Consider the following 12,863-nt stretch of genomic DNA (forward strand, 5'->3'; position numbering starts at 1 on the left):
CACGCAGCCCATTTCTACCTTCCTCAGAGATCTAGGCTTCAAACAGTGATTCTCCCTTTTGGAAAGCCCCGTGTTTCAGCGTGAGTTCACCCAGGGCATTGGGCTTCCACACAGCTTTTTCCCTTCAAGATTTCTGCCATTCCCTAAACATTCTCATGTCTTCCTCCTCATCCAACACTTTCCCTTTCTATGAATTTCCTATTCCTGACACGTCATTCAAGGCTGTCTCTGACGTTTAAGTCAATGGGTTGAGTCTAAATCACTAAGAATATTCCCTAACAAAGATTTTTCCAAGTATAGTCATCATTTTTATCCCTTTTCTGGATTCATGATGATTGCAGAATCAGGTGAGGGTTGTTCTATAACACACATGTGTATCTATGTAAATGTGTGTGTGCGTAGATAGATAGATCGATAGATGTGTCCAATATCAGTATAGATGTGTCTACATATCATACTGTATGCACTCATTTATGTCTATATATCACACAGGTACCGTGTATGTACACACACACACACACACTCACACACACGTTTTCCCTTGGGGATATAGACCTAAGAAAGACTGAGCTGTGTCTTCCTGACCTATATTCATTGAAAAGCTGTGAAGGTCTCGATGATTAGTCTGAGATTAGCCAGTGGTGGAGGCAGGAGAAAAGCTGCCTCCTATGCCTTTAAAATCTCCTTCCTTGAAGGGCAACTCATAAAAAACACTCGGTGGATATTTAAAACAGTTTCGGCATCATAATAGGCTCTATTCTGGGTCACTTTGTACACCCAAATTGTTTTTTTGAGACTATTAACAATGTCATGCTGAGCAATTTAATAAACACAATCAGTGGTAAAGCCTGTTACTTTTGTTTTACTGGTTTGAAAAATCATCCTCCTATATATCTACTCATGGTTATACGCCTGCCTACTTAACTCGGGAATCTTGAAGAATAACTTCTGCATATATGATGGGGATCTTTTATTCCTGGGTGACACAGCCTATTCTGCAGTTTCTATTCACACCCAAATTGTTCTTGAAGAACAATTCAGGCATCATTTGTGGGGGCCTCCCACACTCAGAATAGGTTAATAGCCAATGTCACCTTCACTGGGCTATTCTTTGGATAGAGACCATTAAGGGAAAGAGCTATTTCAGTGAGTGGCATATTAAAGTTCTAGCCCAGAGCTCTGTCTGGCCCTGGTTCCAAAATAAGTGATGGTGGCTCAGTGAGGAGGCTGCATTCCTACCATCTCAAGATGTAAGTACAAGGGAATCTAGCCAAAAGGCAGAAGCTTGGGATGGGTGGGAGGCCTGCCGGGATCCAAAAGGAGCAGGACGCCTTCTCACTCCAACTTCCCCCTCTCCAAGTAACTCTGCCCACCAGACACCCATCTCCTGCTCACTCTCTTGTCTCCTCTCCTCTAGCCCTTTATACTTCCCATTAGCTATTGACTCACTCATTCAAGACAAGTTTATTAGTTCAGACCTGGAATCTTGCCTCTGAACTAATGTCTCTGCCCTCCGCTTATTTGTCTCAATATTTGTGTCCGTGAAATGTTATTTTATTTTATTTTCTTATATTATTTATTTATTTATTTATTTATTTATTTATTTATTTATGACACATAGAGAGGGAGGCAGAGACACAGGCAGAGGGAGAAGCAGGCTCCCTGCAGGGAGCCCCATGCGGGACTCGATCCCGAGACCCGGGGTCACACCCTGAGCCAAAGGCAGATGCTCAACCACTGAGCCCCCCATGCATCTCATAAAGTGTCATTTTAGACTTAAGCATTGGGAAAAGCTTTGTTTCTCCCCAAATAACTGGTATGCTTACTGTATGTGGAAAATAAAAAAAGTGATAAAACAGGCCATGTTTCCCTTTAAATTTTGGCTGCCTGGAAGCTCAGAGCCACTTATTCAGGTTAATCAAGAGTCTGAAGGTTTGCTGTAAGGACGTCTTTTGGTGTTTTATTCATCACTCAGTCCAGGTCTGAAGGTCACATTCTAAAGTATACCTTCCCTGGCCCTAACCTCTTATTTATTTTTTTTTTCTAACCTCTTATTTGAACTAATTTGCTCTGTTCCCATTTTTTACTCCAGTTGAACAGAACTGGATTAATCATAATCCTTTGATCATATTGTACTTACATTTTCTTTTTTCTTTCTTTTTATTTTTTGCAGGTGATCCCGTAGTACAACAAATCCTTTGTGGAATGAGCAAGGTATAAATAAATTACGAGTAAGTAAGCAATACCTTGCAGCAGGAAGAAAATGACTGCAGAAGCAGGACTGGGAGGGAGGAGATCTAAATGGCTGTGCCTGACACACCAGGCTGGGGAGGAGGTGGCACTTTCTGGGAACTAGGAGAGTGAAGAGATGAGAGGAGGTGGGTAAAGTGGAAAACACATGCTTCCCAGGGAGAAATTCTGAGTGGGGCCTTCCACTGGTTTGTAGGAACCAAGAAATCTTACATTCAGTGTAGGGGCTTGTCTGTTGTAAAGACTTTCCCTCTGCCACAGCGAAGCTTCGGTAAATCCTGCTGCCACGACAGCCTTGAATTGATAGGACTTGGGGGAAATGATGGTTTCCACTGTGAGGCTTGCCAGCCGTTGAGATGGGATGGCGGGATGAAGAGAGCAAGCTAGGATTGTGAGGCCGTGATAAAGCAGGTGGGGATGAGGACCCCGAAGGAAACAGTCAAGCCTCAACATATGGGAAGAGGCTTGAGCTATTACCCTTTCCTTTTCTTGTTTCTTTCCTTTTTCATCGCTCTTCTCTTTGCTTTCCCCTCTGCTGTCCTTTTTCTTTCATCCACCAGCCCCTCTCTTGCTTATAATCTGCCATTCTCCCTTCCTTCTTAGAGAGCATTTGACTATTTCCTCGGTGTGGAGGCTCTGCTAGGCTGTAGGCATTGAAGACTAGGGAAGAGACAGGTGGCCTCTGGAGCTTACATCTCAGCAAAGAACATATAAGAAAAATTAAAAATAAAGGGAGTAGAGTTTATGATTAGCACTATCATGGAAATCATCAACGTATACACAGAGAAAGAGTGTATAAGACAAGTGGGGTAGAGTAAGAGCTATAATCATCAGGGAACATAGTTCTTAAACTGTGCAAATTCATACCTGAAGCAACGGAGGCCCCCCTCAAAAGCTGGAGCAACTTGGGGCATCAGATCTCATTTCAATGTTTATTGTCATTGTGATGTTGAAATTGGGAACAGGAAGGAAAGGAAGTGGGTTTACGGTTGTGCATTCTCTACGTAGGTCTTGATTCCCTTTTCTTTCTATTTAACTGTTCAAAATTTGATGCCTTTATGTAGAAGCAAACAGAGTAGCTTCTCAAAAAGTTTTAAAATGTGAACCTACTTGAATATTTTGTTTGTCACTCTTCCCTCTCTCTCTCTCTCTCTCTCTCTCTCTTTCCTACACACAAACAAAATCTCCAAAGCAGCCAAGTGTCTACATTTCGATTAAATTGATGCTGCTCTCTATATGCCACAAGAGGAGAAATATGTAAAAATCAACTGTACTATGGATTGAGTTTATGGATTCTGTGTCACTGGACTATTATTTTTGTTCAACCATACTTTCATTTAATGTATAAATCTTGGGTGTTTTTATAAAAATTTGTTTCCAGAAAATATTTTGGTTTTTCTGAATTAGGAGTCAGAGCTGTTAAAATTAAACATTATATTAGCCCTGCCATGAATAAGACAAGTTTTGAAGATACTTTCTTGTTTTTTGGTGAATTAGCTTGTGAGTAGCTCCTATCTCTCTAGTGACTTCTTATTTTATTTTGTTATTTATTTTATTTATTTGAGAGAGGGAAAGAGAGAGGGCATGGGAGGAGACGGGGGGAGGTGCTGAGGGAGAGGGAGAGAGAATCTCAAGCAGACTCTGAGCTGAGTGCACAGCCCGATGTGGTGCTTGATCCCAGGACCCTGAGATCATAACCCAACCCGAGATCAAGAGTTGGATGCTCAACCGACTGAGCCACCCAGGTGCTCAATTTTTTTTTTTTTTAGTGATTTTCTTGACAAGCATACTAATATTTATCATGACCAGAGAGGCAAAAAAGGAAAAGGCTAGAATTCAAGCTTAGTTATCGACTCTGAACCAGAGAATTATCACTTAATACTGTCCTTTAAAAAAAATAATAATAATAATTATTATAGTAATGGCTCCAACCTCCCTACCATTCAGACATTTTGCATAAATTGACTATTTAATCCTAAGAACCTTACGAAATTAATATTATTGGCTTTCTCTATATGAAATAAGGAAACTGAGGCTTAAGAAAATTAAATAGAAAAATCCATAACTAGTGTGTGTCAATTGGAGGGAGGTTAATTCAAGGTTAAAAATGAGGGAAATTGTGTAAAAAATGACTTTCTGACTCCATAACTCCAAAATGTATTGTCTTCATTGCTGGGCTGGGGTATTGCACTCTAGTCAAAGAAAACGGTAGACTCGTATGCAAATAGTTGAGAGTCTCACAGGAGCTCCTGTAAGGTAGGTGCTCAGAAGGTGCTGAGTGAGGAAAAGAGGCTGCACCACGGGAGGTCTGCACCCTGAGGTCTCGGGGTACAGGAACTAGGGAGTGAGAGGTGTGCAAATGCAGCAAGTAGATAACGGTAGGTATTTAGTCCAAGTTATTGTACCACTGAATCCTCAGAACACCTGCTTGAGAGTAGGGTTTTTTTTTTTTTTTTAAGATTTTATTTATTTATTTGAGAGAGAGAAAGAGAGAGAGACCATGCAAAAAAGCAGGGCAAGGGGCAAGCAGAGGGAGAGGGAGAAGCAGACTCCCCGCTGAGCAGGAAGCCCCATGTGGGGCTCCATCCCAGGACCCCAAGATCACGACCTGAGCTGAAGGCAGATGTTTCACCGACTGAGCCGCCCAGGTGGCCTCTCAGAGTAGTTTTAATATCTTATTTTGCAGATGAAGAAATCAGATGTAGAGAAGGTGAGTTGACGCTTACTAGCTGACTGAGTGATCTTGCTCAGAGCTTGGTTTGTACTCTCTTTTTATTTTTATTTATTTATTAAAATTTTTATTTATTTATTTATTTGAGAGAGAACATGTGCAGGGGGAGGGGCAGAGGGAGAGGGAGCAGCAGACTCTCTGATGAGCGGGAAGCCCCAGGTAGGGCTCCATCCCAGGACCCCGGGGTCATGACCGGGGCCTAAGGCAGATGCTTAACCCCCTGAGCCACCCAGATGCCTCTGTACCCTCTTTTTAAAATGGAGAACAAACAACCCCCTGTGGAGTTATTATTAACTAACTAACGCGAGCTTTAGAGTTAATTCATGTGAAATGACTGTTGGAATAACTAGTGAATAGCAAACACTTCCTAATGATCACAGTTCCTGTCTATTAGCACCATCACCGTCACCTACAGCTACTGCTCTTTTCGCTTCCTCCTGTGAAGGCTTCCTGACAACGTGGCCCTTGTTTCTCTGCGACAGTGAATCTTCACCCTCCGTAAAATCAAATGTCTCTCCAGAAGGCAGGGAGCGTTGCCCGCACAGGTGGAGGACGTCAGAGGACAGTCTTCGGACGTAGGAGTCGGGGCCTTCAGTGGGTCAGGGGACTGTGGCTGCCCTAGAGATGCCCCTCGCACCACTGCAGCGGCTGCCCTGGAGCTCTCCACGGCTCTTCCACGGGGAGGGGGCTCCCCACTGGCCGCTCCCAGCCGGAGGCCTGACACGGCAGACTCTGAAGCAGGCTGCTTCCTGGAAGGACAGGGCCCTCCGACAGGACCATTCAGGCCTTGGCTCCAGGACCCGCTTGTTTGGGCAAAACTTTCTTACCATCATGCTGCTAAAAAGTCTGATTCATTTTCTGGGCATTCTTCGCTTCCCTCTTTACAGGAATTTAAGGGGCACTGAGGTCTCGGGGTGCAGTGAGGCCCCCCTCTGCTTCTTACAAAAACAATTTCCCGACGTCTGGATTTTCACCTCCAGTTAACATGATCTTTGAACAATTCATCTATTCTTGAGCCTCTCTCTCTCTCTCTCTCTCTTTTGTTTTTTTGCTAACCTGAAAAAAAGACAGAGTTATAGTAGATGACTCCATTAATTGCTGTAATTTTATGATTCTAGAATTATCAAATGCTGACTATAATGTGGATCAGCACACTGTTTCTTATATTTCAGTGCTAGATCATAGTGGTGCTGAATGATTATTCCATGTGTAAATTATTCTTTGATCTAAGAACAAATATTGTTTTATCAAAGAGTAAATATTGCTTTGATTTTTGGCTCATGGATACCAACATATTGCAACATAACAACAACAAAAAAAGTATCTTTGAAGATTTGCCATCATTAACACTTGTGATCCAGAACTACTTATGTAATTTTGGAGTAAAGCATGAAATGTCTTCCTAATTGGCTTCTTGTTTTCCAAATTAAAAATGCTTCCAAATTAAACAAAATTATATATCCATTATTACCATCAGAAGCCGACTTAATATTCAACCATTCTCTTTTGTTAGTTTTGAATTAGTGGCAATAGTAGCAAAGTTTTAAATCCAATCATGATAAAAAACACAATCTTACTCCGAGGTAGATTGCTCCTTCCTAAGTCAATACCTGATTCTTTAAAGGCACAATAGTTGTATTATTCACTTAAATGACAAATAGATCAAATATAGGATTTTTAATACAGAAGGGAAAGGTTATGGTGTTTGTGCTACGACTATAAGAAGCAATAGGTATTGTCTGTCCTTAATTAAGAGGCGAACACTGATAATCCATCTTCATCAATGGAATGGTACATGAGCCTGAAAACCTGCTAGATGTAATCTAAAATGGAGTGTTGAGATTTTCCAAAATCTCTTACGCATTATCTCAGTGTACGACTATTTTTTATAATCTTGTTCTAAGGCTATGATCAATGAGAACTTTAAGAAGGATTTAGTGGTGATGATAGGATTTTCTTCTCTTGAAAGATGCCACACTGGGGGAAAATGCACTAATGGGAAATAAGTTTTGAAACTTGTTACTTGCTAAAATTTTACAATACATGGTTAAAAGCTTTGTTTTCAAAAGATTTTAAAACCCAATTTTTGAAGGTAATAGTCTTGATATAATGTCATGTTCAACCTTGATATACAAGAACTGAGGTAATTGTCATTCCAGATCTCGAGGTATCCCAAATGAAAATGCAATGAATTTGTGCTTAAGCAAAGTTTGTCAATAACATGTTTATTTACATCCATCTTAGCTGTGAGAACTGCATTCAAACTTTATTAAAATAATTTACATTTTAAGCATTTTCATTGCATTTGTGGATTTATACAAATTTGGGTTCTATTCAAATGAATTAAGGAGAAAACAGATGTATCATTAGTGTTCCTGGAAATCAGATCCAGGAGTAAAACCGCGCCGGCTGTCTGGTAGGAGTAACCTACCTGCGTACAATTTGGGATCAGATTAGCTATCACTTCAGTTAGAAAACCAATTGCAAAAATATTCGCCGTCTTACTAGATGAAAGTCCAATTATGATCACGGGGCCACAATGCCAGCAACGTTATTTGGAGGAATTCATACCATTCATCAACCCACAGGTGAAAGCTGAAATGTTTAGTCCAACTTGGTCCCATTTGGCAGGTTGCACTTGAATTTCAGCAATTACCATGAACGTCTAAAAAATTTGATTAAAAAAGTGTAGTTGGCCAAGATTATTTCATTCTCATTTTTAAATGCATTTATAATGTACACTAATCCTCAACTCCTCGATAAGTAGAGCTGGACTCAATAAACGTTCATGGAAAAGGTTCCCTTTCAACCAAAATATTTTTCCTTGCTTGGTACTTCCTGTATATTCCACAGTGACTACATTTCTCTTTCTCTCTCAACCTCTCTGTCTTTCAAAGAAAGTAATACACACACACACACACACACAGACATCTGAACGTATGTGTCCGCATGTATGTATATGGTGTGTGTGTGTGTGCAAGCACATGTGTGTGTGAATCCTTTAAAAAAACCCAAAAAGGTTTAACTGTCTTCAAATACTTGAACTCATTATTACTGAACATATTCTTCATTTGGAAAGCCTCTTTCCTTCCTGATCCTAGCTGCATTTTAATTCTAATAGACTTACTCTTTTTTTAAAGATTTTATTTATTTATTCATGAGACACACACACACAGAGGCAGAGACACAGGCTCCTTGCAGAGAGCCTGATGCGGGACTCGATCCTCGGGATCACGCCCTGAGCCAAAGGCAGATGCTCAACCACTGAGCCCCCAGGTGTCCCTTTTTGACTTATTCTCGTCTGATTTCCTGCTTGCTTATTTTGCTTTGGACTTTGTCCCAATATTGCCGGGCTTTCAGGCCCACAGCCTTCCCTACCCCTACACTTTCTTCTAGGCAACTTGAGCTTTCCCTGCCCTCCATTCTAGGCAATTTTTTTTTCTGATTTATGGCTAGAAAAACACAGTTCCTCTTATGACTGTAGAATATCAGCATATTACAAACTCAGCTAAGCATCCATTCCTATGCCTTACTCATCCCTCAAGAAAGTAGAAAATACTCTCCAATCATACTTGTTATTAATATTGTTGGTAGTAGTAGAAGCAGCAGTAGTAGTGGTGGTAGTATTTACACATTTAGAGAATGCATGGCAAATACTTGGAATTTACTGAACAGTTTTCAGACATAATTGGATTTAATGAAAGCATCAGCACCACTTAATTAAACAAGCCAATAACCTGGAATTCTCTTTAGACTAGAGATTTCAAATTGGCCATCGATTGGCTGTACTCCATATGCAGTTGTGTTTTCTTTAGCCACAAAATTGAAAAGAAAATAACCAGTTTACAAAAATATGAAAATCGTCATTTTTTTTTGTGGAAAGATTAGTAGATTTGGCAACATTTGGCCCAGATTTCTAAATGGTTTTGGCTGACACAAGTCCTGCTCCCTCTAGGATGAGTCTACTTTTTCTTTTGCTAGTCTTTACTGCTCTTTATCCTTTTGTGTCTCCTCCACCTCACTCATTGACGTTTCCTGTCTGGCTCCAGTAAGGATTTGAGTTTTTAAAGTCTGTTCAATTCCTTTATGTCATTCATTGTTTCTAAAATGACCAGTAAGTTCTGGCAATTTGATCTTCTGAACTGAGCTTGGCAACCTTTTTCTTGAAAGGGCCAGATAGTAAATGTTTCAGACTTTGCAGGCCCTATGATCTCTCCTGAAACTTCTCAGCTCGGCTGCTATATTCCCAAAGCAGCCATAGACAATGTAAACAGTTGAGAATGACTATCTGTGTTCCATATTTAGTTATGAAAAGAGGCAGCATGCTGGATTGGGGCCACAAGCTGTAGTTTGCTGAATCCTGCTCTAGATGATCATGTGCCAAAGTTTTTTTTTTTTTTTTTCCAGGACATTGTATCCATGACATTCTCTTTAGGAGACAAAAATCCTTAGAGAATGAAATATAGGCCTATCAGACATTTAAACAGCCTGACAAAATAGTGTTATGGAGAGGTCATCACCATTATTTACTAAGAGTATTCCAGGTCATATCGGAATACAGAATCTTTATTTTAAACTTAATAACTCTTACTATTTCAAATCACAACTGGAACCATGTTTCCAGTGGAAGTCTTGAATCCATGACCACTCTTCCTTCTGTGCTGCCACTGATATGGATTGGTCCTTTTTTATTTTATTTTATTTTATTTTATTTTATTTTATTTTATTTTATTTTATTTATTTTATTTTTTTATTTTATTTTATATTTTATTTTATTTTATTTATTATTTTATTTTTTATTTAATTTTATTATTTTATTTTATTTTATTCAATTCCACTTCATTCCATTCCATTTTTTCCATTTTTATCTTTAAAAAATTAAAGTATGCATGTGAGAAAAAATTGAAAAGAAACAAAAGATATTAGATAAAAAATAGATCCTTTCCTCTTTAAAGCCTAAGTTCCTATCTCAGAGTCTAAGTTAGTTCTGTGTGTATCTTTCTGTGTGTTCTATACATGTACAAACACCACGTGGATGTAGGTGTGTGCACTTTTCATTTTTTTCTTCACAGTCTGAAAATTCTAAAAAAAGATGTGTCATTCAGTGTTATTCTGTTACATAAAGACAGAATGAGAAATCTTATTAGAGAAATTATCACAAGTCAATAATTTCCTCCAGAGCTGTTTCCTACCACTTCTCCCTTTAAAATCTCTTAGGTTCTATGCACCTTAGTTTCTCTACATGTAAAATGGAAGGGAGGGAGGAAATAATAACCCTTTCTCATAGATATTACATGAAGATTAATGGAATAATGTCTATAAATAGTAAGCATAAATAAATATTCAATAAATGGCAGCTGGGTTACAGCGTGGCGGGTGTAGTAGCTATATTTAAGTTGGAGAGCCATTGAACAATTGAGGTGTTAACAAAAAGGATGTGATATTTCGTGGCATTTTGGAGTTTAAATATTATTTTAAATGTATAATTACATTTGATACTCAGTCATACATTCACCAACTATTTATTTAGCTGCTCTTCTGAGCACAATAGCTGGAACATAGTAGTAAGAATTCAAATGTTAGACAATATTGACAAGATCACTAATTTCAAGCAACTTATATTCTGGAAAGGGAACCAGATGGTAAATCAATACATAAAGTTGATGGCTTTATATTATGGTGAGGATTCTGCAGGTAATAAAAAGGGTCACATAGTATAGGTTAAAAGGTAATTTCTACTGGATTTTGATGGCTAGGCTACTAGAGCTGGGTAGCCTTATATGGGTAACACTACCCTAAAATCTAAAATGCCAATAGGGGCTTTGGGATTGGGCAACCAAGGTGGCCCTGTTTAACCTTGAGGGCCCCAGGAATATTCCAGGAACACACTTTAACCTGAATCCTGGGGAAAAGGTTATCAGAATTCTTATAGAATTTATTTCCCCGAGGAGCTTAGACTTGAGGACCTTAGTAAAAAAGAGAAACAAAAAGATAGACTTCCATCATAGACTGTTGGTAGAAGGATGAAAGTAGTCAAAGAGCAAAGCAACAACCAAAGGCCTTGGGCTGATGTTTTGGTTAAGTACAGTAGCACAAATGGAAAAAAAGAAATAAAAAATAAAAAAATAAAAAAATAAAAACCTTGTCCAATGCTTTCATCAATCTTTTTTTTTTTTTTTTTTTTTTTTTTTTTTTTTTTTTTTTTTTTTTACGATAGTCACACAGGGAGAGAGAGGCAGAGACACAGGCAGAGGGAGGAGCAGGCTCCATGCACCGGGAGCCCGATGTGGGATTCGATCCCGGGTCTCCAGGATCGCGCCCTGGGCCAAAGGCAGGCGCTAAACCGCTGCGCCACCCAGGGATCCCTCATCAATCTTTCTTAACAGAATTTTGAGGGACAGAATGAGAGTAGGTGCAATTATGTGTTCAGGAAAGGTTAGTTCGTCCACTTTTGCTGAGCTACAACATGTTTGAGGAAGGAGTGTGTAGTCAAATCGTCATCAGAAGAGAGACAATTAGGGACCCCCAGGTGGCTCAGTGCTTAAGCATCTGCCTTCATAACCCTGGATGCCTGGGATCGAGTCTCACATCGGGTTCCCCACGGGGAGCCTGCTTCTCCCTCTGCCTGTGTCTCTGCCTCTCTCTGTGTCTCTTGTGAATAAATAAATAAAATCTTAAAAAAAAAAAAAAGAAGGAAGAAGATTACATTACAAGATTTGGTCACCTTTTTTTCTGTCAACAAAGGGAAGCCATTAAATCATTTGGCCCATCTCCTCCTCCTCCTCCTCCTCCTCCTCCTCCTCCTCCTCCTCCTCCTCCTTCTTCTTCTTCTTTCTTCTTCTTCTTCTTCTTCTTCTTCTTCTTCTTCTTCTTCTTCTTTTCTTCTTCTTTCTTCCTCTTCTTCTTCTTTTTAATTCAAGTTCAGTTAGCCAACATACAGTACATCACTAGTTTCAGATGTAGAGTCAGTAATTCATCGGTTGCATACAACACCCAGCGCTCATATCACATGCCTTCCTTAATGCCCATCGCCCAGTTACCCCATCCCCCACCTTTTTAAAAATATATATATTTATTTGAGGGAGGGGCAGAAGGAGAGAATCCTCAAGCAGACTCCCGTTTAGTAGGAGTCTAGTCATGGGGCTCCATCTCACCATCCTGAGATCACCGCCTGAGCCCAAGCCAAGAGTCAGAAGCTTAACGACTGCACCAACCCAGGCGCCCCTCTTTTGGCCCATCTTCTAATAACCTAGAGCATTAACTAAAAGCAGTACTTACTGTGTAGCTCTTATGTTATAAGCTTTGACTGTATCAGGGGTACTGTATATATATATTATCTCACTAATCCACATAACAGCCACCGGAAGTAAGCATGAAAATCCCTACCGTAAGGATGAAGACACAGCAACCACAACTCTGAGACAAGTGTGGAACAAGAAGGGGATTGTATTTCAGTCCAGATGCACATGTTTTTCCCCACCCGTCAGTTCCTTACCCATGCCAAGTTCAGACCACACTGATTGAAACTGGTACCATGAATGGTAGTTATGTTCTTGGCTACAGTACCTTATTTTATAGCTGAAATCATGGGGAATCTGTTTGAAATCTACATGGGCTCCATCATCTCCATCTGATCGGGGAACTCAAAACTCTGAGGCTCTCCTGGCTCATGTGAGGACAGGGCGACCAGAGGAGGGGCTGCAGAGGTGTTCATGCTGGAGAGCACTCTGCCTTCCCGGAGAGACAGGTGGAAGGGCTTGCACCAGCAGCCCTGGGATGGGCCCGGGAGGGCCAGGAGGACTAGGGCTGTGAGTGTGCCGGTCTTCTGTGACAGAGCATCCTCAACCCAACAGAGTCATGGATGAGCAGGGTCAGCAGGTGA

At 40.2% G+C, this 12,863-nt stretch overlaps 1 protein-coding gene across 24 annotated transcripts in view; it reads right to left on the bottom strand.

Moving 5' to 3' along the window:
- The window catches only part of LOC144306156 (uncharacterized), a 65,545-nt gene extending 52,684 nt beyond the window's left edge, over positions 1-12,861 (bottom strand). For 6 of the 24 annotated variants that reach the window (XM_077885596.1, XM_077885560.1, XM_077885546.1 and 3 more), the window contains exons 1-3: positions 12,548-12,860; positions 7,413-7,646; positions 5,395-6,037 (exon numbers count right to left, since the gene is read on the bottom strand). The gene's annotated coding sequence lies outside the window, so the exon portion shown is untranslated. Of the gene's footprint in view, positions 1-5,394; positions 6,038-7,412; positions 7,647-12,547 lie in introns of all 24 variants that reach the window. The other 18 variants (XM_077885625.1, XM_077885566.1, XM_077885554.1 and 15 more) reach the window with 12 other exon arrangements.
- Positions 12,862-12,863: the final 2 nt, after the last annotated feature.

This window comes from Canis aureus, chromosome 3, assembly GCF_053574225.1.
Source record: "Canis aureus isolate CA01 chromosome 3, VMU_Caureus_v.1.0, whole genome shotgun sequence".
In the NCBI taxonomy this organism is placed as follows: Eukaryota; Metazoa; Chordata; class Mammalia; order Carnivora; family Canidae; genus Canis; species Canis aureus.